Consider the following 25,729-nt stretch of genomic DNA (forward strand, 5'->3'; position numbering starts at 1 on the left):
CGGAGACGCTCCATGTGGTCTCTGGGTCAGCAGCGGCTTCTCTCCGCTGCTGTTCTTGCTGGGAGAGAGAGTGTCTCTTGTGCAATTTAGCAGCTTTCAGCTGCCACTTTCCTCTAAGTCCCATCCGGAAAACGCGCAGTACAGAGAAGCAGCATTCAACATGGCTGCTGCTTCTCTGTGCTGGACACTTTTCGGATGGGACTTAGAGGAAAGCGGCAGCTCACAGCTGCTAAATTGCACAAGAGACGCTCTCTCTCCCAGCAAGAGCAGCAGTGGAGAGAAGCAGCCGCTGCCCCAGAGAGCAGAGATGGAGTGGAGCAGGCCCCAAAAGGCTGCTTGGTCGACCCTCGCCACGTAGCAGAAGCCGTGTGCACATGCACGGAAGCTGTACGTGCATGCGCATGCACGTGCACTCACATTTTTGGCGAACCGGTTGTTAAGTGGGTTGAATCCCACCACTGCTCCTGCAACTGAAAGAATAGCCCGCTTTATGATCCACTTTCAAATGACTGTAATCCTGTTAGCTCACTTGCATTACTTTTTTCCTCTCCAATTGTATTTTTGCAACCCAAGTCAAAATGGGAGAACTTGAGAACTCCTGCTTTGTGGTTTGCTGTTATTTCTGGATAAACACCTGACATTTTTGTGAAATATTTCATTGCTTCTTTTTTATTTCTTATTTTCCTTCGAGGTAGTCCAGACAAGAACCATGACAATGAAGATTAATTCTATCTATATTGTAAAGTCACATTAATACAATTCTCAAAGTATTTTTCCCATCCTCTCCTTTTTACTTGCTGCAAAAGTAGGAGGGGTTTTTATCATTTTTTCCCACCCCTCCAACTCCATCACCATGTGGAAATTGAGACTATCTCTTAAATTATGACTGTACAGTCTATGACTTGTCCCAATCCTCCAAAGTTATTCCCACATACAATTACACCAACCCAACATATGTTGTGTGGATGTCGTTTCTCTGTGATTATCTGCAAGGAAGATACACAAGAGACATAGAAGAGGATGAAACTCCCTCACCTGCCACCCCTTTCCGGGCTCTGGGGTGGCTGCGGGGCTGAACAGGCAGCCTTTGGCCAGGGCCACCACCTGGGCACAGCTCTCCTTCCTGCACTCCCTCAATCAGCCCGCCAGCTCCAGGAGCGGCAGCTGCGGATGTGCCAGTGCTCAGCCTTGGAGCTGCGGGGCCCCTCGGGGAGGCTGCTCAGGCTGCCGCTGCCACCACCTGGTTCCCCGCCACTGCCACCGCCGCTCCCTGCCTGAAGGGGAGACCCCCATGCCTCCATTCGCTTTCCGGCTTCAGCGCAGCCCCGATGGGAGAAACTCCCTCTAAGGCCACCTTTGGTCACGGCGGACCCTCCCCCACCCACTCGCCATGCCCCTTTCCTGGTTTCAGGGGGAGAAGGGGGGGCTCCACTCCCTCAGGGCTTCTGAGGTGGAGAAGACCAACTGCAAATCACTTCCGCCAAAATTTCCTGTGCCCTGCTGGCCTCCCAGATGCTCAGCCAGAGAGTCCTGCTCCCTAGAGAAGCAAAACCCTATAATCCCCTTGGTTTATTGATTTTGGGGCGATGGCGTGTGTGCCCACAGAGACCTAAGGCCTGCTTCATGCCATCATACATCCCCTTGATGTTGCCTATGTCAGCTGCTATCTGGATCCGAGAGCAAAGCTGCAGCCAATAATCGTTAGCACATCTCCTGGCAGTCTGTTGGACTTTGCTACGAGCAGCTTGCAGAACCTGTAGGCTTTATATGCCTGTTCCAGTGGAGGGCAGGTGTGGCCCTCCACTTTATCAAGGGCCTACCTTTATGACGGGCTTTGGCACCCCGAGAGGTGGCATGTCGCAAAAAGGGGATTGAGGATTTTTTTAGGGAAACTTTTTGATAGATTTTTAAGGGATTTTAAGGGGCGGGAGGGTTGTGTGGGTTTGGGGGTTAACCCACAGGGGGAGGGGTCCGGCCCAGTTGTCAGTGGGGCCACGGAGGGTGCGGATTCCGGGGGTAAGGGGGACATTAGAGTCCATTCTGTTGAGGGCTTTTCTATCAATGTGCTGAGTGGGAGGGGCAGATATGGCAGGAGCAGGGGGCCGTATCATGTGGTGGGGGCGCACACTTGCTATCTTCGAGCGGTGGCGTGCCCCGGTCCCCATAGCCCTTCTCGCACCCCAGGCTGTTCAGACTCTCAGAGCCCAAGCCTTCAGCTGCTGTTGTGCAATGCCAGGTCTGTGGTAAATAAAGCCCCCCTCATTTGCGATCTTATTCAGGAGTGGGGAGCGGACCTGGCAGGTATCACGGAGACCTGGTTGGGCCAGGAGGGGGGAGTTCCCCTCATAGATATGTGCCCATCAGGCTTCCGTGCATTCCATCAGCCGAGAGCTCAGGGCAGGGGCGGGGGGGGTGGCGGTTATTATAAAGGAAGGTCTTGATCCGAGGGAGACCACTGTTCCACAGATAGCCGGATGTGAGTCCCTTTTTGTGAAGTGGGGCCATGGAGTACAGATGGGCTTGTTGATCACGTACCTGGCTCCCTGCCACATGGCAACAGCCCTGCCCGAGCTGCTCAACATCATAGCCGAGGTGGCGGTTGATACCCCCAGACTTGTAGTCATGGGGGATTTCAACCTGCCATCTATCGGTGAAACATCTGAGGTGGCTCGAGAGTTCATGGCTTCCATGACAGCCATGGACCTTACTCAGTTAATTCATGACCCTACTCACACGGGTGGACACACTCTGGACTTAGTTTTTGTCTCTGGTCAGTGGTCGAGTGGCCTTGATACAGGGGATATAGTCATCGAACCCTTGTCATGGTCTGACCACTCGCTCCTTCGATTGGACTTTCTAACCGCTGCACCCCGCTGCAGGGAGGCGGGACCGACCAGGTGGTTCTGCCCCAGGTGCCTGATGGATCCTGATAGGTTCCAGATGGAGCTTGGGCCATTTCCTGAGACTCTGGCTCATGACTCGGCTGAAGACCTGGTGGCCACATGGGATAGTGCGGCCACCGGGGCTTTGGACCGCATCATGCCTTTGCAGCCTCTGACCCGGCACCAAACTCAACTAGCTCCTTGGTTCTCCGAGGAGCTGAGGGAGATGAAGCGCCTGAAAAGATGCCTAGAAAGTAGTTGGAGGACCAGCCACTCCGAATCCGACCGAACACTGGTGAGGTCTCATATTAAGACCTACCTAGTGGCGATAAAAGCGGCGAAATCCAGCTATTTTGCCACTCTTATTGCATCATCAGATAATCGCCCCGCCGCCCTGTTTAGGGTGACCCGCTCCCTCCTCCATCTGGAAGCGCGGGATGATCCCTTGCAGGGTCGAGCTGAGGATTTTGTGCAGTATCTGTATGACAAGATCGCTCAGATTCAGGAAGGCCTGGCCTCTGGGTAAGTCTGGACAGGATGACTGAGGCAGGTCTTGAGAGCGTTATCTGGGAAGAGTCTGATCCTATGGCTCCCGAGGACGTGGACAGGATCATGGGATGGCTGAATGCGACCACATGTTTATTGGACCCATGTCCCTCCTGGTTGGTACTGGCTTCCCGGGAGGTTACACGAGGCTGGCTCCAGAGGATCGTTAACACTTCTCTGAGTGAGGGAGTCCTGCCGGCCGCTTTGAAAGAAGCGGTGGTGAGGCCCCTCCTCAAGAAGCCCTCTCTGGATCCAGCTGTTTTGGCTAACTATTGTCCAGTCTCCAACCTTCGCTTTGTTGCAAAGGTTGTTGAGAGTGTGGTGGCGCAGCAGCTTCCCCAGTACCTGGATGAAGCTGTCTATCTAGACCCGCTCCAGTCCGGCTTCCGGACTGGGCACAGCATGGAAATGGCATTGGTCGCGTTGGTGGATGATCTCTGGAGGGCTCGGGATAGGGGTTGTTCCTCTATCCTGGTCCTGTTAGATCTCTCAGCGGCTTTTGATACCATCGACCATGGTATCATGTTGCACCGGTTGAAGGGGCTGGGGGTGGGGGGCACCATTCTGCGGTGGTTCTGCTCCTACCTCTCTGACCGGTCGCAATCTGTGTTGACAGGGGGGCAGCGGTCGACCCCGAGGCGCCTTGCTTGTGGGGTGCCACAAGGGTTGGTCCTCTCACCCCTTCTGTTCAACATTTATGTAAAGCTGCTGGGTGAGATCATCCTTGGCTCTGGGTTGGAGTTCCATCAGTACGCTGACGACACTCAGCTGTACATCTCCACCCCAGGCCACCCCAACGATGCCCTTGAAGTGATGTCCCAGTGCCTGGAGGCCGTGCAGGCCTGGATGGGGAGAAACAGGCTCCGACTCAACCCTTCCAAGACCGAGTGGCTGTGGCTTCCGGCGTCCCGATAAAGCCAGCTGGCGCCATCACTGGCTATTGGGGGCGAATCACTGGCCCCCACGTAGAGGGCTCGCAAGTTAGGCGTCCTCCTGGATGCACGGCTGTCTTTAGAAGAGCACATGATGGCCGTGGCCAGGGGGGCTTTTTATCAGGTTCGCCTGATACGCCAGTTGCGCCCCTTTCTGGATCGGGACTCCCTACGCACGGTCACTCAAGCACTCGTCACTTCCCGCCTGGACTACTGCAATGCTCTCTACATGGGGCTCCCCTTGGGGCGCACCCGGAGGCTGCAGTTAGTCCAGAATGCGGACGCGCGGGGGATTATGGGAGCGACGGGGCGCTCACATATGACACCTCTCCTGCGCGAGCTGCACTGGCTTCCTGTGGTCTTCCGGGTGTGCTTCAAGATGTTGGTGACCACCTTTAAAGCGCTCCATGGCTTAGGGCCGGGGTATCTGCCGCCAATAGCCTCCCACCAACCAGTTCGCTCACACAGAGAGGGCGTCCTCAGGGTGCCATCGGCCAGACAGTGCCTGCTGGCAACCCCCAGGGGGAGAGCCTTCTCTGTGGCAGCACCTGCCCTCTGGAATGACCTACCCCCTTAGATACGTACAATATCACACCTCCAGACTTTTCGTCGGGCCCTGAAAACACACTTATTCCATCTAGCCAGGCTGGCTTGATCCCATCCTCTCAGTTTTAATTGAATTCGGTTTTAATTTGGTTGTTTTAAATTTTGGGCCGAAATTATTTAATTGTTTTTTAAACTGTTTTTAACTTTTATATGCTATGTTTTATCTTGGCTGTACACCACCCTGAGTCCTGCAGGAGAAGGGCGGTATAAAAATAAAATAAAATAAATAAATATGCAATTAGAGCTCTCCTTTTTTCCTCGATGGCTGGCATCAACTCCTCCGAATGGGCTTCAAACCAATCTGCTGTCTTTCTGATCTTACCAAATACTGACAAGACGGTGTTATAAACAGCATTCTTGAAATATTCCCATCGTTCAGATGCATTTACTTCAGCTGGGCCTGGAAGAGTTTCCTTGAGTGCTTGTGCAAATTCCTCCACTTTGCCCTGATTGCGGGTCTTGTTGATGTCAATTCGTGGTCTTCCTTCCTTCTTCGAGTGATGCAATCTCTTTGTTTGCAGTTTTATTCTGCTGCACACCAAGGAGTGGTCTGTATCGCAATCAACACCCTGATAGCTGTGTGTGATTGTAATATTGGGGAGGTTGGAGCACCTGGTAAGAATCAAGTCGAGCTGGTGCCAATGCTTCGATCTTGGATGTCTCCAAGAGACTCTGTGTTGAGGCTTTGTTTTAAAGTATGTATTGCTAATGCAAAGTCCCTAGTAGCAGCAAAACTCCAGCAGTCATTGGCCATTTTCGTTCATCTTTCCGACGCTGAACTGTTTTATTGTTTTATTAAATTTGTATACCGCCCTACTCCCGAAGGACTCAGGGCGGTGAACAGGCACAAGATAAAATACAGAAATACAAAAGTTAAGAACAATTTAAAACCAAATTAAATAATATTGGCCCACGACAATTAAAATCCCAATAAATTTAAAACAATTTAAAATTTAAAATTTAAAATTTAAAATGGGAGAAAAAAATTAGGCCAGGCTGGCTTGCTGGAATAAGAGGGTCTTAAGAGCACGGCGGAAGGTGCGCAGATCCGGGATCCTCCGTATCTCCGGGGGGAGCTCGTTCCAGATAGTGGGTGCCCCCACAGAGAAGGCCCTCCCCCTGGGGGCCGCCAGTCAACACTGCTTGGCTGATGGCACCCAGAGGAGACCCTCTCTATGAGAGCGTACCGGCCGGTGGGAGGCTATTTGTGGTAGTAGGCGGTCCCGTAAATAACCAGGTCCTAAGCCATGGAGCGCTTTAAAGGTGGTCACCAAAACCTTGAAGCGCACACAGAAGACCACCGGGAGCCAGTGCAGCTCGCGCAGGAGAGGTGTTACATGGGAGCGCCATGTTGCTCCCATAACCACCCGGGCGGCCGCACTCTGCCCCAGTTGGAGCCTCTGCGTGCTCCTCAAGGGGAGCCCCATGTAGAGAGCATTACAATAGTCCAGGCGGGAGGTGAGGTGAGGCCATGAGTGACTGTGTGTAGGGAGTCCCGATCCAGAAAGGGACGCAACTGGCGGATCAGGCGAACCTGATGAAAAATCCTCCCGGTCACGGCCGTCAAGTGCTCTTCTAAAGACAGCCGTGAATCCAGGAGGACACCCAAGTTGCGAGCCCTCTCCGTGGGGGTCAGCGATTCGTCCCCAATAGTCAGCAATGGCATCAACTGACTATATCGGGACGTCGGAAACCACAGCCACTCGGTCTTGGATGGGTTGAGCCTGAGCCTGTTCCTCCCCATCCAGATCTGCACGGCCTCCAGACACCAGGACATCACTTCAAGGGCATCGTTGGGGTGGTCCGGGGTGGAGATGTACAGCTGGGTATCATCAGCGTACTGATGGAACTTCACCCCAAAACCACGGATGATCTCGCCCAGCGGCTTTACATAAATGTTGAACAGAAGGGGCGAGAGGACCGACCCTTGTGGCACTCCACATACGAGGGGCCTCGGGGACGACCTCTGCCCCCCTGCCAACACAGACTGCAACCGGTCAGAGAGAAAGGAGGAGAACCACCGTAGGACAGTGCCCCCCACCCCTAACTCTTCCAGCCGGTGCAGCATGATACCATGGTCAATGGTATCAAAAGCCACTGAGAGATCTAATAGGACCAGGACAGAGGAGCAACCCCTGTCCCGAGCCCTCCAGAGATCATCAACCAACGCGACCAATGCCGTTTCCGTGCTGTACCCAGGCCTGAAGCCCGACTGGAACGGATCCAGATACGTCGTTTCATCCAGGTACTGGGGGAGCTGTCGCGCAACCACACTCTCAACAACCTTCGCCACAAAGCGAAGGTTGGAGACCGGACGATAATTAGCCAACAGGGCCCAGGGAAGGCTTCTTGAGGAGAGGCCTCACCACTGCCTCTTTCAAGGCGGCGGGGAAGTCACCCTCACCCAACGAAGCATTTATAATCCCCTGGAGCCAGCCTCGCGTCACCTCCCGGGAAGCCAGCACTAACCAGGAGGGGCACGGGTCCAATAAACAAGTGGTCGCGTTCAGTCTACCCAGAATCCTGTCCACGTCCTCAGGGGTCACAGGATCAAACTCATCCCAGATAACATTCTCAAGACCTGCCCCAGTCCCTCCCCCTGAGACTACCCAGTCGGAGTCCAAATCTTCCCGGATGATCTGTCCCCGTCCACACACACACACAAACACAGCCAGCTGAGGGTTAAGGAAGCACTTGGCACACACCCAGGTCTTTATCTCCAACTTGGCAGCGATATACACACCATCTGCCAAGTGCTTTTATTTCCACAGAAAACAGAAAGATAATATACTCAGCATACAAGAGTCCAACAAAAATAAATATTCCTCTCAACAGTTTCGGACGATGCTCTAGTGACTATCCAAGGTTTATTTTTGTTTGTCACAGGGATCACTGGCCACCACCCTCTATTATATAGTCTCTGGGGTGTGGTCCAGTGACTCAGTTCTAATCCCTAGCACGCCTCCTGAGCTGCTGCAATCGTTTATCACGCCTTCGGAGGCGTGCGTCCAGGAATGATGTCTCTCCTTCACTCTCATCCGAGACACCTGTCTCCCTGTTAATCTCCTCTCCCTCGGCCGGCAACTGAGACAGTGCCAGAGGGGAGGGGCCTGGAGAGGGAGGCCTGGCTGACTCCTCTTCCTCATGCTCGGAGCTTTCTTCCTCCGATGGGATAGGCTCAGAGGGCGGGGCCACAACACTATCCCCCACCGCAGGGCCCTTTCCCCGGGTCTGACGGTCGGGATGGGGTCGGGACGGGAACTGTTCATGGAAAGCCCGCACCAGGTCAGGGGCCTGAACGGCAGACGCGTCCACCCAGGTGAAATCTTCGGCCCCGTACCCCTTCCAGGCGATGAGGTATTGGAAGCACCCCTTCAGCCAACGGGAGTCCCGGATACTGTCCACCTCGTACGTCGAGGCGTCGTCCTCGTCGGCTGCGGCTGGGGGGGCAGGCGTCGGCGGGCGGCGGAGATGGCTCGCGGGGGCCTCAGGGACCAGGAGGGACCGATGAAAAACGGGGTGGAGCCACATGGAGCGGGGTAGAGTCAACCGGTAGGCCACCGGGTTGATGACCGCCTCGATAGGGAAGGGACCGATAAAGCGGTGGGCCAGTTTCCTCACCGGCCGATCCGTGGGGAGCTGTTTCGTGGACAGCCACACCCGATCTCCTACTTCCAGCGGTGGCGTCGCCCGGCGGGCGCGATCGGCGAACCGTTTATAATCCTCTTTCGCCCGGATCAGCTGCCGCCGCACCAGTTGCTGCACCGCCTGCAGCTCCGAGAGGAAGTCCCGGGTCTCGGGAACAGGGGAGTCCATGATGGTCAACGGGAAAAGCCATGGATGGTATCCGACGTTGGCATGGAACGGGGTCATCTGGGTGGAGGTGTGTTGGGAGTTGTTAAAGGCGAACTCCGCCAGGGGAAGGTACTCGGCCCAGTTGTCCTGCTGCTGGTTGACAAAACAGCGGAGGTACTGCTCCAGTATGCCGATGACCTTCTCCGTGCCCCCGTCAGTCTCCGGATGGTGCGACGACGACAGGCACACCTGCACCTCCAGCGCGGCCATCAGGCTTTTCCAGAAGCAGGCCGTGAACTGGGCCCCGCGGTCCGAAACCACCCAGTCCAGCAGGCCGTGGAGGCGGAAGATGTGTTGCAGGAACAGGCGAGCCGTGGTGCGGGCCGAGGGCAGGCCGCGGCATGGGATGAAATGTGCCATCTTCGTGAGCGCATCCACCACCACGAGGACGGTCGTGAACGTAGCGGACAGGGGCAGGTCCGTCAGGAAGTCCATGGAGATGGCTCCCCACGGTCTCTCCGGTGTTGGCAGCGGCTGGAGGAGTCCAGGAGGGGGGCCGGACGCGGCTTTGGCCTGTCGGCACGTCACACAGGACATCAGGTAGGCGTGCACGTCGTGCCGTACCCGAGGCCACCAAAAAGTCCGCGTCACTAAGTTCAAAGTCTTAAAGAAGCCGAAGTGCCCCGCCGCGGGGTTGTCATGGCACTGGTTCATGACGAGGGCTCGGAGCGGACTCATGGGCACGTACAGCCGACCCTGGTGCCTGAGCAAGCCCTCCTCCACGGTCCATGGGGACGCGGGGCCGACGTCCGCTCTCCGCTGCTGCGACCAGTCGTCCCGTCGCTGCGCTTCCAGCACCTGAGCCCACAGGTCCACCGGTTCCTGGACCGCGGCCAAGGAGTCCGCTGGCAGCACCGTCCGGGGGGAAAGGGAGTCCTTGGGGCAAAAGTATTCCGGCTTACGGGATAGCGCATCTGCCCTCTGGTTGAGGTTGCTTGGAATGTATGTGACGTGGAAGTTGAACCGGGTGAAAAACAACGACCACCGGATCTGCCGCTGGTTCAACTTCCTGGCCGTGGTGAGGTGCTCCAGGTTCCGATGGTCCGTCCGCACCTCCACCTGGTGTCGGGCCCCCTCGAGGTGATGTCACCAAGCCTCGAACGCGGCCTTGATAGCCAGCAACTCCTTTTCCCAGATGGTGTAGTTGCGCTCGGAAGGATTGAGTTTCCGGGAGTAGTAAGCGCAGGGAAAAAGAGTGCCGCCATCCACCGGAGCCTGTAGCAGCACCGCCCCAATCGCCACGTTGGACGCGTCCGTCTCAACCACGAATGGACGGAGTGGATTGGGGTGCCTCAGGACTGGCTCCGTGACGAAGGCCTTCTTGAGGACCTCGAAGGCCTGCTGCTGCGGGGGCCCCCACTGGAACAGGACCTTCTTCCGAAGGAGCTGGGTCAACGGCAAGGTCAGGGTGGCGAAGCCCGGGATGAAGGTCCGATAGTAGTTGGTGAATCCCAACAGACGCTGGACGTCCTTCACCCGACGCGGGGGTTCCCAACTGCGCAAGGCCTCCACCTTGCGCGGGTCCATCGCGATGCCCTCGGGGGTGATGATGTGCCCGAGGAACTCTATGGAAGTCTGGAAGAAGTAGCATTTATCCAACTTCGCATAGAGCTGGTGCTCCCGCAGGCGCTGCAGGACCTGGCGGACATGCTGGAGGTGACTTTCCGGGGTCCGGGAATAGATCAAAATGTCATCCAAGTAGATCACCACGAACCGATCCAGCATGTCCCGGAACACGTCGTTCATCAAGTGCTGGAAGACCGCGGGGGCGTTGGTCAACCCGAATGGCATGACGGTATACTCGAAGTGTCCGTACCGAGTGCCGAACGCCGTCTTCCACTCATCCCCCTCTCGCACGCGCACCAGGTTGTAGGCCCCTCGGAGATTGAGCTTAGTGAAGATCGAGGCCTCCCGCAACCTCTCCATCAGCTCCGGGATCAGCGGCTGGCGGTAGCGATTTTGCACTGTGATGGCATTCAAGCGCCGGTAGTCGCAACACAGGCGTAAGTCCCCCGTCTTCTTTTTAATGAAGAGGACTGGGGCCGAGAGCGGGGAGGTCGAAGGCCGGATGAACCCACGGGCCAGGTTCTTTTCCAGAAAGTCCCGTAAGGCGGCCAGCTCGGGCTCCGACATGGAGTACAGGCGTCCCGAGGGCAGGGGTGCATTGGGCATCAGGTCCATCGCGCAGTCGTAGGGTCGGTGCGGGGGCAAACGGTCCGCCTCCTTCTCGCTGAACACGTCGACGAAGGGCGTCAGCTCCGGAGGCAAGGAGACGTTCGGGGCAGAGACGTCCTGGCCGGCACAGGTGTGGCGAAGGTGGTCGACACACTGCAGGCTCGGGAACGAGATGGCGTTTCTCGACCATGCCACCTGAGGGTCGTGCGCCCGAAGCCAGGCCATCCCCAGGACCAAGGGAAAGTGCAGATCCACCGTTACGTAAAACTGGATCACCTCCTCGTGGTTCCCAATGGCGAGGCGCAAGGGCTGGGTAGCGAATTTGATGGGCCCCGCCACGAGTTCCCGCCCATCGATAGTCTCGACCCTCAACGGAGGATCCACTGGAACCAAGGGGACTTTGTAATGGGCCACAAAGGCCTGGTCCATAAAGTTCGTGGTGGCCCCCGAGTCCACCAGCGCGTGCGCCTGGAGCCCCTCCGACCGGTTAGCCAACAACACCCGGGTGTTCAAAATCAGGTGCCGAGGGGGCTCACAGTCCACAGCCGCCGACTCCGGCGGGGCATGGTCACGTGCCTGACCCAGGGTTTCCCCTAGGCCAGGCCTGGCCCGTTTCCCGGCTGGTCACGCCGAGACTCCGGAACAGGCTTGAGCGGTCCACTCCGCTTCCGGGGACACGAGGCGGCAAAATGTCCAGCCTCGCCGCAATAGAGGCACAACCCCCCTTGACGTCTCCGCATCCGTTCCTGGGCCGTCAGTTGAGGTCTGGCTGCTCCGAGCTCCATGGGCTCCTCAGCCATCGCCACAAAACGCGGTGCGGTCCGGTGCGCTGTCGGTGCGAAACGCGGGGGTGCCGACGCTGTCGGTTCCGGAAGAGCCTGACGGGGCCGTCGCCGTTACAGGCGGGCGTCGATGCGCAGGCATTGGGTCACCAGCGTGTCGAGGGTCTGTGGCGCCTCCACACGAACCAGCTCGTCCTGCATCTCGTCGAAGAGGCCGTCCTGGAAGGCATCCATCACCGCCACCTCATTCCAAGCCAAATCCTGGCCTAGCAGTCAGAATTCCGCAATATAGTCCTGCAGGGGGCGCTTGCCTTGGCGGAGGTCCTGGATGCGCCTCGCTGCCGTCTGCACCCGGAGGGGGTCCTCAAACATGGTGCGCAGGTGTTGCAAAAAGCCCTGATAGTCCAGGAGCAAGGGGCTATCTTGGAGCAACAGGGGCGTGGCCCATCGGGCGGCAGTGCCAGAGAGGGAGCTGATAACAAATGCCACCCGAGCCCGGTCATCCGGAAAATCCTCCGGCCTCATCGCCATGAACAGTTGGCATTGCCCCAAGAAGGCCGGGAACATCTCCTGCTGCCCAGAAAACCTATCTGGCATGCTCACTGGGCATCTCGGACGGGGAGGGGGAGGAGGGGGAGCTGCAGGAGCATTTCCCAAAGCAAGTTGGGCAGTTAGCTGTGCTACTTGCTGTTGCAGAAGCTGATTGGCCTGTAGCATCTGCTGTAACTGCTGCTGCAGCTGTTGGTCCATCGTGGGTTAACGATGGAGTATGTGGTGACGAACAAGATGATCTGTCCCCGTCCACACACACACACAAACACAGCCAGCCGAGGGTTAAGGAAGCACTTGGCACACACCCAGGTCTTTATCTCCAACTTGGCAGCGATATACACACCATCTGCCAAGTGCTTTTATTTCCACAGAAAACAGAAAGATAATATACTCAGCATACAAGAGTCCAACAAAAATATATATTCCTCTCAGCAGTTTCGGACGATGCTCTAGTGACTATCCAAGGTTTATTTTTGTTCGTCACAGGGATCACTGGCCACCACCCTCTATTATATAGTCTCTGGGGTGTGGTCCAGTGACTCAGTTCTAATCCCTAGCACGCCTCCTGAGCTGCTGCAATCGTTTATCACGCCTTCGGAGGCGTGCGTCCAGGAATGATGTCTCTCCTTCACTCTCATCCGAGACACCTGTCTCCCTGCTAATCTCCTCTCCCTAGGCCGGCACCTGAGACAGTGCCAGAGGGGAGGGGCCTGGAGAGGGAGGCCTGGCTGACTCCTCTTCCTCATGCTCGGAGCTTTCTTCCTTCGATGGGATAGGCTCAGAGGGCGAGGCCACAACACCGGATCTGAGTGATTTTGTCATGCAGATACTGAACAAAATCCTCGGCTCTACCCTCCAAGGGGTCCTCCTGCGCTTCCTGGTGGAGCAGGGAGCGGGTCACCCTAAACAGGGTGGCCGGGTGGTTATCTGATGACGCAATAAGAGCAGCAAAATAGCTACATTTCGCTGCTTTTATCGCCACTAGGTAATTCCTAATATGAGATCTTACCAGTGTCCAGTCAGATTCAGAAAGACTGGCCCTCCAACTACTCTCTAGGTGTCTTTTCCGGTGCTTCAACTCCCTTAGCTCCTCAGTAAACCAAGGAGCCAAATGAGATCGGCGCCGGGTCAGAGGCTGCAAAGGCACGACCCGGTCCAGAGCTCCAGCGACCGCCCTATCCCAGGCAGCCACTAGGTCTCCAGCCGAGGCGTGTGCCAGAACCTCAGGAAATGGCCCAAGCTCCATCTGGAACCTATCAGGTTCCATCAGGCGCCTGGGGCGGAACCATCTTACCGGCTCCACCTCCCTGCGGCGGGGTGCAGCGGTTCGGAGGTCAAGATGAAGGAGAGAGTGATCTGACCATGACAAGGGCTCGGCAACTATATCCCATATCTCAAGATCACTCAACCACTGTCCAGAGACAAAAACCAGATCCAGCGTGTTTCCCCCCGTGTGGGTAGGGTCATGAATTAACTGGGTCAGGTCCATGGCTGTCATGGAAGCCATGAACTCCCGAGCCACCTCAGATGCCTCACCGATGGACGGCAAGTTGAAATCCCCCATGACCATAAGCCTAGGGGTCTCAACCGCCACCGTGGCGATGACGCTGAGTAGCTCGGGCAGGGCTGCTGCCACATGGCAGGGAGCCAGGTACGTGATCAGCAAACCCATCTGAACCCTGTGACCCCATTTCACAAGGAGGGATTCACAGCCGGCCGTCTGAGGAACAGTGGCCTCCCTCGGTCTCAGACCTTCATTAATAATAACCGCTACCCCCCCGCCCCTACCCTGCAACCTCGGCTGATGGAATGTGCGGAAACCTGGTGGGCACATTTCAACGAGAGGGACCCCCCTCTTGGCCCAACCAGGTTTCCGTAATACCTGCCAGGTCTGCTCCCCCCTCCTGAACAAGATCACAAATGAGGGGGGCTTTATTTACTACAGACCTGGCATTGCATAACATCAGACGGAGGTCAGGGCCCTGAGGATCTGTGCCACCTGGAGAACAAGTGGAGCTTTGGGGGCCGGAGCGTGCCACCGCTCGAAGACAGCGGGCGCGCACTCCCCTAACACGATATGGCCCCCTGCTCCCGCCATATCTACCCATCTCACCCACAGTACTGATGGTAAAAACTTTATCTGGATGAACTTTAGCCCCCCCCTTGACCCCGGGCCCCCCACCCCCTGTGCCGTGCTCCACAGCCATACCTGGCCCTCCCCTTAGTGGGTTATCCCCCATACCCACGGCCTTACTTCTGATCCAACCCTCCCCCCTCCGGAACCCCTTAAGACATTCGCTAAAACTTTATATAAAAAAACCCTCAACCCCCTCTTCGCGACATGCCACCTCTCTGGGTTCCAAAGCCCTTCATCGAGGTAGGCCTTCGATAACGTGGAAGGCCAGGCTTGCGAGAGGGGGGAGTCTCGCAAGGCAAAGAGCTCAGCCGGTGAATACATTCCTGCAAGTCCGACTGGGGAAATGGAATTATTATTTATTATTATTATTTTATTATTTATTAGATTTTTATACCGCCCCCTCTCCCGAAGGACTCGGGGCGGTGCACAGCCAAAGTTAAAAACATACAATATAAACAATTAAAATACGTTTAAAACAGAATTAAATCTAAAATGGCTCCCCAATTTAAAATGCCTTACCCATACCCCTATAAAAAGACGAATTTAAAATTTAAAAATTTAAAATTTCCACATTTAAAAAGGGGGAAGATTTAGGCCAGGCCAGCTTGATAAAATAGAAAAGTCTTAAGCGCGCGGCGGAAGGTGCGCAGATCCGGGATCCTACGTATCTCCGGGGGGAGCTCGTTCCAAATCGTAGGTGCCCCCACAGAGAAGGCTCTCCCCCTAGGGGCCGACAGCCGACATTGTTTGGCCGACGGCACCTGGAGGAGCCCCTCTCTATGGGAGCGTACTGGCGGTGGGAGGCTATTGGTGGTAGCAGGCGGTCCCGTAAATAACCAGGTCCTAAGCCATGGAGCGCTTTAAAGGTGATAACCAGAATCAGGCTAAGGATTCAATGATGGGACATTTAAAGGTCCAGGAGAGACAGTTCACCATTTTGGTGCAGATCAGAACCGGGGCTCCACTGTCCTCTCACGGCAGTGGAGAGGAGTCTCAAGCCGATGCCCCGAAAAACAATGACCAAGCCACCCTCTCATGGCCTAAACAAGTGACCTAAACAAGTGGGCCAAGAACTATAATCAGCTCCAACTCTGGCATTAAAATCGCCAAGGATAAACAGTGGTTCTTTCTCAGGGATTTTCTTGATAGTAGCAGCCAGATCATTGTAGAATTTGTCTTTGGATTCTACTGAAGATGATACTGTCATATCATGACATGTGCTAATAAGAGTAACCAGCCCTGCTGATGAGTGGAGCTGCAAGGACAGAATTCTTTCACTTCCTGCAGCAGGTGGAGTAATGGATCCTAGTAGGGTGTTTCTGAACGCGAAGCCAACCCCATATTCCCTAGACTCGTTTGATGGTTTTCCCTGCCAGAAGAACGAGAAGTTTTTCTCCTTAATAGATCCCGAGTCTAACAGTCTTGTCTCTTGAAGGGCAATGATGTCCATCTGCAGTCTGCTCAACTCCATGTCAATGGCAGCTGTCTTAAGTACATCATCTATCTCTTGTAAATTGTCAGAAAGGCTGGGGATCATTGTCCGAACATTCCAGGTGCCCAACATTAGGGCTAAAGTTTTCTTATGTTTGTTGCATGGTGCAAAGTTATCGATCCGCTTGTCGGCTTTGACCCTAAACCCCACGCACACTGTGAGGTTAACAGACCGTGGCGGGGCAGCACCTTACTGGCTGGGGGCTGCCCAGCTTAAGGCAGGTGGTAGCTGCCCTATGAGGTACAATGACCTCTCCCACCAACGAAAGTGGCCCCTGGCGTCACGCTCTACGCCAATCAAGCAAAGACTTATAACCGGTAACTGCCACTTCCCATGTTGTTTCAATGCTGTATGCAAAGCTGGAGTGTCCTCTCCAGAGCACGAGGCCTGGGTAGATTAATATGGAGGATAGACTGTTACCCAAGCAGCAGATCCCCCCTCTCCACGTCACTGAAATAGTCCAATGGAACGGCAAAGCCGATACGATTAGTTCCAGCTGCATCGCAGGAGTTACCAGAACGTGATTGTACACAGTCACGAACTGCTTCCGGGACTCCGGCTCCGGATTTTGCCTCGAGGTTAACTCCTGAAGCCTTTTCCAGTAGTAGATATAGCCACAAGGCAGTAGAGGTTTGTAATCAGAGTTTCCCTTCTCCTAGAAGATGGTTCTGCCGTTTTATCTGCCGTTGGGGCATAAAGCCCTCTTCCGCCTTCAAAACAGTTGACCATCTTCTCCTGTAACCCTGGATAGGGGCCCTTATGAGGTGCTACCAGCCGGGCCAGCTGGACCAAGGGTTTTTTTAGAGAGGTATTACTCCTCTAGCACTCTTCCTTACTCCAGGACTCCTGCTCCAGGTTTTGCCTCGAGGTTGACCTGAACACATTCTTATATTATTGTGTTTATTTTGAAAGTATTAAAGCATGCTACTATAATTCATCCATAATCACTGCCAAATGTTAACAGCACAATGTTGATGTAGGCACTGTGGGAAAAAGAGGCTGGGTGGCACAGGCCGTATCTTTCTTTTGCAAATGAATGCATTCACATCTGAAGCACCAGAAATTGTTAAAAATCAACTCTGTCCATCACTCTTAAAAAAGAGACGCCAGTGCACAGGTGTCTTAGAGCAAACAGTGATGTCATGCTAAATCTGCATTCACAGAGGGGATTTAAAAAATCATGAGCCAGTTTGGTGTAGTGATTAAGGTGCTGTCCTAGAAATTAGGTGACAGGGAATTCTACTCCCACCTTAGGCATGAAAGCCAGCTGAGTGACTTTGAACCAATCATACTCTCTCAGCCCAAACCTCCTCACAGGGTTGTTGTTGTAACGGGAAAAAGGAGGAAGTTATTTTATATCTCACATTATTTTTTTACAAATAACTCAAGACAGTGAGCATGTTTTTTGCCTTGAGTTACATATAAAGCAATAAAGGTGAGATAAAAATCTAAAAAATATACTGCTCAAAAAAATAAAGGGAATGTCAGGGCGTTGATTAATCCCATGTTTGGCTCTGGGAAAAATCACCCTGGTTTAGAGGATGGATCGAGGCTTATTCCTTGTTGCAATATTCTGAAAAAGAAACGCGAAGAAAAGTTTCTAATAAAACTCATTTATTTGTTATAAAGAAAATAAAACACCTCACTAACTAAGAAAAGTAATTGCTACATTTTGAAAATAATTCTTGCCGGCTATCTCTCAGCCGGACCTTTCTGGAAAGAGAACAAAGGAAAGAGGTGTGAAGCAAGTGAAGGAATGCAGACATGCGTAGTAACTTTTGATAACAATTCTTGGCAAGGTACGGAAAGTCAGATAGTCCAGAAATAATGAAGCTCAGCTGGGAAATAAAAAAAACGCAGTGACAGGGAACACAAGCAGAAGACATCTGAGATCTGAATGAATGAAATAGCCTTATTAAATACTTTTGTCACAAGTAAATGCCTTATTCTCCAATATGTAAATAGTATATGAACGGGATATCAGGGGTTAATTTATTCTTCACTTCTTAATGTATTCATATTTCACCACTCCCATATCTAGCTCCACCCATTGTATATATAAGGAGCTGCACGCACTCATTCCTTGCTTCTATCTGTGAATATTCAGTGAATATAGAATGCCTCATGTAAATAAAGAGAGATATATTTGAACTCTTAATTCTTAAATGATTTATTGAGTCTGATCCTGAAAATATTGCAACAAGCTGGTAGCAGAGGATGGTTGAATTGACTCAATAAAATAAACATGTATAAGAAAGAAAACTCCAAGAATGATGAAGAAATAGAAAGCAACAATCTCAGATCAGAGATACTGAGAATACTAAAAAAACCAAAGGAAGACTACGAACTCATCGCGGACCTTCGAAACATCTTGAAAGAAAGCGGAGCAGCGAGAGAGAATAGCATCGAGACAGCTGAATTCAAAGAACCAAAAACGGTGAGCGAGCCATCTATAAAAGAAAAAATAACAAGAAGAAAGAACAGAGATCCCGCTCAAAATTTTGAATGGCAGCCATCTTGTTTTCAACCGGCCACTGAGACAAGCAAAGCAGAACCAATCATGATACACCATTCAAAATCTCTGGCGCGAAAAGAATCACACAGTACAAAAAATAGTAAAGAAAATCTTTATTTTTCAGAAGAATCAGATACGGACGCAGAAGAAACATCTATTAAACTGAAAGTCGAAGCAACCATGAGACAACTATTTAAAACATTTGATCCAAATTTAAAAATGGCAAAAAAATCAACGGAAGTCAATGATCCAAAAACAAAAAGAAGGCAAGCAAGCAAACAGACAAACCAGAACATATCCAGCTCAATTCGTGCAGAAAGGATGACAACACCTGAGCCCAGAGGACCCTGCAGGTTTTCTCCCACGCCGCAGACGGTTCCAGAGGTGGAAAGCTTCAAGCGGAGCGACTTTGGCGAAAGAAGGCAAGCACCAGCTATCAGCAGGACGATCAAGGTAGAGACGGAGACCGAATCGTCGGAGGAGGAACCTTACGAAGGAACTGCGGCGACAGAGGCTTCACCTGGCAGCTTCGACAGAGAAATGAACAACGCACATGCGCAGATGAATACAGAGAACTACAGAGGACATTATGAAGAGGAAAGACCACTCAGACTAATGCACAGAATACCCACTCCATCCTGTGACTTTCAACACTTACGAGACCATGGACTACCCCCAGTTGTAAGTAGTGGGGATAACAATACTGGGGACTTACCTAAAGATTTTCCAAAACTTAGAATTGATGGCATTAATTTGCAAGAGTGGTATCAACAGCTCCAGGTTGCCTTTATGAAAGAAAACTTGCTGTTTTTTATCACTAACCCCCCTAAAAGACCTTGGACCCTAAAGTTAGACTGCTTACACCATAGAGCATTTTTCTTATTAATTTCTAGTGTATCTCCTGCAATGTATCACAGCATTAAGCAAAATCTGACTGTTTCAGAAATTATTCAATGCATGTTCAATTTATTTCACAGTGATAGTGTAGCTACTACCACAAGAATGTCTAAAGATTTCTTTTCTTCTAGGATAAAACCAGGGGTTTCCATAAGTGAACATTTAATATCTTTAAACAAAATTAGAGCTGAACTGCATTTAAGGGGGGAGGTGATTTCAGACCAAACGATGAAAAGTGTTATCATCAACTCACTTGACCCATCATGGGATAATTATATGTCACATTTAGACACAATCAATCTAGGATACTTATCCATAGAAAGTCTATCCAATAAGTTAATAGCTGAAGACAATTCAAGGAGGAGTCGCTCTAACAACCACATAGAACACAAACCATATAGAAAGGTGGCTTTTCAAGAAAGATATCATGAAACATTTAGATGCCACAACTGTGGATCCAAGGAACACAATAGGAGAGATTGCCCCAAAATTTCAAAAGAAAGACATAGGTCAGAACACAGAAATAAATACAACTATAGACAGTCTTCCATTGATAGACATAAATATAGAAGCCCACCAAATTACAAAGAGCATAGAGGGGGCAGAGATAATTCAAAGGATAGAAAATCTGGTTCACTGAATGGACTAAACAAACAAGACAACACTAACATACAACAAACTGAGAACAATAATTGGCTTATTGATTCTGGAGCAACTAATCATACCACTAATAATAAAAGTATATTATCTTCATTTGTAGAAGATAAATTTGTAATAAAGGTAGCTAACCAAGAAAAAGTCCAAGTAATAGGTAGAGGGAATGTAACCTTACCTGGCCTAGGAAAAATAGAGGGGGTATTACTAATACCTGAAATACCTCATAACATACTAAGTGCCATAAAACTAAGCAGAGATTCTGATATTAATATTGTGTTTTCAAAAGGAAAAACGACTTTGGAGAAAAATAAAATAGATATAGGTACAGTAATGATTAAAGGAGGCCTACCTTATTTAATAACAAAGGAGAAATGGTTACACAACATTGATTCAAATATGGAAGATTGTATTGAACTAAATAATGGAAACATTAGTAACAGTGACAATGATGAATGTAAAGTAGCTCATAATCACAAGGATACACATAATGAGAAAAAACCAAAAATAGGTAAGCCAATTCATGATGAGTGTGCTCATGTTTTACATAGGAAGTTAGGACATGCCAGTTTTCCTGTAGTACAAAAGATGACTGAACACGCAGAAGGTGTTAAGATAAAAAATTGTGAAAACTATTTGGAATGCTCAGTATGTAAGTCTACAAAACTAAAAACTAGTCCCAGGCCTAGAAAATCAACAAGGTCAACCAACAAAATTTTTGATTTAGTACACATGGACCTGGTTGGTCCACTAACTCCATCAATCACTTATAAAAAACGTTACTTCTTAACCATTGTGGACGATTATAGTCGTTATGGATTTGTTTACACATTAAAACATAAAGATGAAACTTTTCAAAAATTTAAAGAATTTTACAAACGCGTAGAAACACAACACAATATCAAAATAAAACAAATCATGACAGATAGGGGATGTGAATTCATGTCTAAGGAATTCTCCCAATGGCTGAAGGACAAAGGAATGTTACATTACACATCTAGCCCATTTTCTGCATTCCAGAACGGAGTTGTAGAGAGAAAGAACTCAACATTACAAACCATGATTAGATGCACATTGGAAGATGCTGGCTTAAGCAAACAATTCTGGTCAGAAGCCCTACAATATTCCAATTACACACAAAATAGAACTTGGTCCAGCATTGTAAATAAGACACCATATGAAGTGATGTATAATAGGAAACCAAAATTAGCACACATGCACATATTTGGAGTCACTGCAGACGTACACATACCTAAACAATTAAGAAGAAAAGGAGAAAATGTGTCTAGAAGACTTAGATTTATGGGATATGAGACAGGTACAAAAGGATACAGATTTATTGATAATAATAACAAATTTATAGTTTCCAGAACAGCTGTGTTCCATGAACAGGCCAACTGGTCTAAAATACATCTTAATGAAATATTCCCAAGCAACAACACAGATACTAAACCCCAAGAGAAAAGAACTATAGAAAAGCAAAATGACAACAAACATAGAAACAAAACCAAAACATGGACAAACAGTCAACACAAAATAAAGACAGATACATTAACAAAAAAGGAAGCAAGATATTTGCATGATAATAATAGTAAACCTGAAAAAACAATTAGAAATACCAGAAATCAAATGCCAAATAAGTACAAGGATTATATAATGCATATGAATGGAGAATCAACGACACCTAATACGTATGAGGAAGTGTTAAAACTTCCTCCTAAAGAAAAAGAAAAATGGGAATCAGCAATGACAAAAGAAATGGAACGTTTACAAGGATTAGATGTATTTACACCTGCAATTGCACCAAAGGACAAAACTATTATTGGCACTAGGTGGATATATAAAATTAAAAATTTAGAGGGAGGCAATACTCTATACAAGGCTAGATTAGTTGCACAAGGTTATGCACAGAAATATCCCGAGGATTATACTGACACATACTCCCCCACAGTAAGAACTGAGAGTGTCAAAACAGCTCTAGTTGTAGCATCAGCACTCAATCTCGATGTATTCCAATATGACATACAGACTGCGTATTTACACGCAAAATTAGATAAGGAAATATATGTAAGAGCACCTCACAGTCAATACACAAACAAGAATGAGACTTGGTTATTAAACAAAAGTTTATACGGGTTAAAACAATCTGGTAAACGATGGTATGATTGTTTAGTAAAAGTACTTAAAACTATGGATTTCAGTGCTACTACTGCTGATAACTGTTTCTTTGTTAAAAAGGGTGATGATTCCATAGAATTTGTATTGATCTATGTGGATGACATTTTGTACATAGGTAAACATAAAGAAAGAAGAGAAACATTTGTAACAAAGCTAAATGAACATTTTTCACTGAAATCTTTGGGCAAAGTAAATAAGTATCTTGGTGTTCAAATTAGTAAAACTAGAAGAGGATTCAAGCTTTCTCAGAGAGATAAGATCATAGAGCTCTTGAACAAATGTAATCTAACCCTGTGACACTCCTATGCAGACTGATTTTCTAAGGAATGCAGATGAATCATCCCCTGAGTTCAAAGATAACACATTCTATAGATCAATCATAGGTTCCCTTCTTTACATTTCCAATTGGACCAGACCTGATATCGCTTTACCCCTCAATTTATTGTCCAGACATGTCAGCAAACCAACAATGTACCATTGGGAAGCTGTCAAAAGGATATTAAGATATTTAAAGAATACCTTAGATTTTTGTTTGATATTAGAGCCTAATAATGTCAAGGAGCCAAACCTAACATGTTACGCAGATGCGGATTGGGCTGGAGACACTTCATGCAGAAAAAGTACATCTGGTTATATATTCCTCCTTAACGGTTGTCCAGTTTACTGGTACACTGGCAAACAAGATTTAGTGGCCACTTCAACAACAGAAGCAGAATATGTTTGTCTATCTAAAGCAGCAAATAACCTTGTATGGTTTAATGACTTAATTTCTGACATTTGGAAAAAACCCACCTTGCCTTTTATCATGCATGAAGATAATAAAGCGGCTATCGAAATATCTAGATCTGATGCCATTGGACAAAGGTCCAGACATATAGATATAAAATTTAAACATGTGAGACAGTTATCTCAGGATGGATTTATTAAAGCGGTGCATTGTGAGACATCAGAACAATTAGCTGACATATTAACAAAACCTTTGCCATCTAAACAACATAAATACCTGACTTCTAAGTTATATGTTTTGTATTGTTCTGAATCTGAATGTAATTGGTGTAGCATATCGAATCGGCATTTAGATGGGGATTTGTCACAAGTAAATGCCTTATTCTCCAATATGTAAATAGTATATGAACGGGATATCAGGGGTTAATTTATTCTTCACTTCTTAATGTATTCATATTTCACCACTCCCATATCTAGCTCCACCCATTGTATATATAAGGAGCTGCACGCACTCATTCCTTGCTTCTATCTGTGAATATTCAGTGAATATAGAATGCCTCATGTAAATAAAGAGAGATATATTTGAACTCTTAATTCTTAAATGATTTATTGAGTCTGATCCTGAAAATATTGCAACAACTTTGTTCTTTACATACAGTAGTTTTGTGTTTCCTTTAGTTGTTTGAGCAGTGTATAAACTACTGTATGTAAAGAACAAAGTATTTAATAAGGCTATTTCATTCATTCAGATCTCGGATGTCTTCTGCTTGTGTTCCCTTTATTTTTTGAGCAGTGTATATAATAAATGATGGAAGCTCCAATTGTATGATTGATGCCGCTTTGCTTTTGAATATGCAGTAGGCTGCCATTTTTACTTAATCTTTATGTCCCCCTCCTGCTCAATGACCCTGGAAGGCTACAATTCCTTACCTCTCACACCAGAGTACAGGATATGGGAACAAGGAAATCCTGTAATGGTTCAGCAGAAGCAATCCCACTCTATTTTGGTGACCTGCGAGCTACAGTTCTATTGGCTGCATATGCCTATACGCTGAATAATTAACTTCACAGGTGATCTCACCTAACCTGCCAGGTTAACTAGCCTGAAATACGATTCCCGCTGAAGATGGTTGTGGCCCCTTGTTGGATATGCTTGTCTTTATTTTGAAGTTGTTGGCCAGATTTATCATTTTGTTCTCTACCTATTCTATTTTTATTCTGGCATGTTTGAGCTGTTAGTCACCCAGAGCTGTCTGGATGGAAATAAATAAATAGCTTCTGGTATGTGTATTGGTGTATTGGTATGTGGTGGGCAGACAGTCAATGTCAGATTCCCTTAGGAACCTCAGTAAGTGGTAGCCCCTAGCCATCCATGTCTGGACTCACAAGCTAAACTTGGTTGGATAGAGATGTCCAAAACCTCCAAAGGACCAGTGGGGACAAATCCTTTTCATAAAGTTATGAGAAAACTGCATCTGTCCATGTAGTAACGAAGAGTCAAACGTGACTCAGTGCGGCCATTCCTTTAAAGCAGAAGTGTTGATCCTTGAAACTTTAAGACCTGTGGACTTCAATTCTCAGAATTTCCCAGCCAGCACTGACTTGGGAATTCTGGGAGTTGAAGTCTGCAGGTCTTAAAAGTTGCCAAGGTTGAACACCCCTGCTTTAAACAGTTATTTGAGTAGGGATCACATATTGTACTATGCCATTAAATGATGTGCTTAGTCTTGGCATAGAGCAAGGCTGGCTGGGGAATTCTGGGAGTTGAAGTCCACACATTCTTAAAGTCTCCAAGGTTGAGAAACACTGGCACACAAGTAGAGGAATGTGTAACCCTAGTCAACGGTGGTTCATTCCAGAAATGGTTAAATCATGGTTTACCATGATGTTAAGCACTATGTGCTTAGAGCTCAAAGCATTGTTAGAGACCCCACACACCCACTTTACGGTCTGTTTCTGTTGCTCCTCTCTGGGAGGAGGTTTCAAAGTATTTCTAGCAGGACTAACAGATTCTGTAACAGCTTTGTCCCCTTTGCCATCTGTCTGGTAAACTCACAAGATTTGTTTTTCTCGCCATGTACATGTATACATCCAAACTAGACTGGGTTGTTTATGACATATATGTGGGTATATATGCATAATTTTATTTATTTTGTCATGTTTATGTATGTAGTGCATATTGGAGGTGGTGACCCTTTGAGAGCTGTATGCAGCAAAATTTCATTTTAATGTATGCTGATTAGTGTACATTCAAAGTGACAATAAAGTTATTCTAAGTCTTTAAATCTATGTTAACTAATGTTTAGATCACCCTCTCCAAAGCAGGGCTAGATAAGGTGGAAAATCATAACTGGACAGATGAAGGGGTAACCACTTTCTCTCAAAGGCACAAGGTGACAACAGCCCTCGCTGTGGGGACCCATGACTACTATGAGTTTGCTCGCCGTTCCTGGTGTCCCCTTCTCGTGACCAGAAGGTAGCACTAGGACCCAGGAGCCGCTCTTGAATGTAGGAATCGTGCTCTCCGCCGGGTCCCTCGGCTGGGTCCGAATGCCCAGCTAACCTCTTTTGTTCCGCAGCAGCCGGGCTGAGAGGCTTCCCAGCAGACGCTCATCTCTTCCCCACCCGCTGTCGGCCCATTGAAACCCTCCACTGCCGCAGATCACAATGCAAAACAGGTATTAGCTGCTCCTCGGGTCCTCTGGCTGGGGTGGGTAGAGTCCTTCCTTTCAGCCAGCATAGCCCAAAGCAGAATTGCGATGTGGGGGACTCTTAAAGCTTTGACCGCTTAAAGCTTTGA

The sequence above is a fragment of the Pituophis catenifer genome, unplaced genomic scaffold (genome assembly GCF_029215685.1).
Source record: "Pituophis catenifer annectens isolate HBS135680 unplaced genomic scaffold, rPitCat1.0.hap2 SCAF_5, whole genome shotgun sequence".
Taxonomy (NCBI): Eukaryota; Metazoa; Chordata; class Lepidosauria; order Squamata; family Colubridae; genus Pituophis; species Pituophis catenifer.